The sequence below is a fragment of the Beta vulgaris genome, chromosome 6, assembly GCF_026745355.1.
Source record: "Beta vulgaris subsp. vulgaris cultivar EL10 chromosome 6, EL10.2, whole genome shotgun sequence".
Taxonomy (NCBI): Eukaryota; Viridiplantae; Streptophyta; class Magnoliopsida; order Caryophyllales; family Amaranthaceae; genus Beta; species Beta vulgaris.
This window is the reverse complement of record NC_079207.1, coordinates 59,390,884-59,391,777: the sequence shown is the minus strand read 5'-3', so window position 1 is coordinate 59,391,777 and position 894 is coordinate 59,390,884. Positions and strand designations below refer to the sequence as shown.

The following is an 894-nucleotide window of genomic DNA, read 5'->3' as shown; positions in this document are numbered from 1 at the left end:
ATGTAGATGACATACTAATCATGGGAAACGACATACCAATGCTTGAGTCAGTCAAGGAATGGTTAAAAGTTGTTTCTCTATGAAGGACCTTGGAGAAGCTGAGTACATACTGGGAATCAAAATCCATAGAGATAGGTCTCGAAGGATGATTGGGCTAAGTCAAGAAACTTATATTGATAAGGTTCTTACAAGGTTCAACATGGAAAACTCGAAGAGAGGTTTCGTTCCCATGCACATTGTTAGCAAGAGTCAGTCCCGACTGAGCCTGATGAGTTAAAGCGAATGAGTAGCATTCCTTATGCTTCGGCTATAGGGTTATTCATGTATGCCATGATAAGTACTCGACCTGATGTTGCATGTGCCTTGAGCATGTGTAGCAGTTCAAAGCAAATCCAGGAGAAGCACACTGGACTGCAGCTAAGAGCATCCTTAAGTACTTAAGGAGGACTAAAGGCATGTTCTTAGTATATGGGGGACAAAGTGAGTTGGTTGTTGAAGGTTACACGGATGCAAGCTTCCAAACCGACAGAGATGACTACCGCTCTCAGTCAGGGTATGTCTTTCGTCTGAATGGAGGAGCAGTGAGCTGGAAGAGCTCAAAGCAAAGCACTGTAGCAGACTCTACGACAGAATCAGAATATTTAGCAGCAGTTGAAGCAGCTAAGGAAGCAGTTTGGATAAAGAATTCTTGACAGAGCTGGATATCGTACCTAGTGTTCTGGAAGGAATTGAGTTGTTTTGTGACAACAATGGTGCTATTGCGCAAGCAAAAGAGCCAAGGTCACATAACAAGTCCAAGCATGTGATGAGGAAGTATCACCTCATTCGAGAGATAGTTGACAGGAAGGATGTCAGAATCTGCAAAGTTCATACGGATGAGAACGTGGCTGATCC

General features: G+C 43.4%; 1 pseudogene; it reads left to right on the top strand.

Moving 5' to 3' along the window:
* Positions 1-282: 282 nt before the first annotated feature.
* Positions 283-686, top strand: LOC130591942 (secreted RxLR effector protein 161-like; annotated as a pseudogene).
* The last annotated feature ends 208 nt before the right edge of the window (positions 687-894 follow it).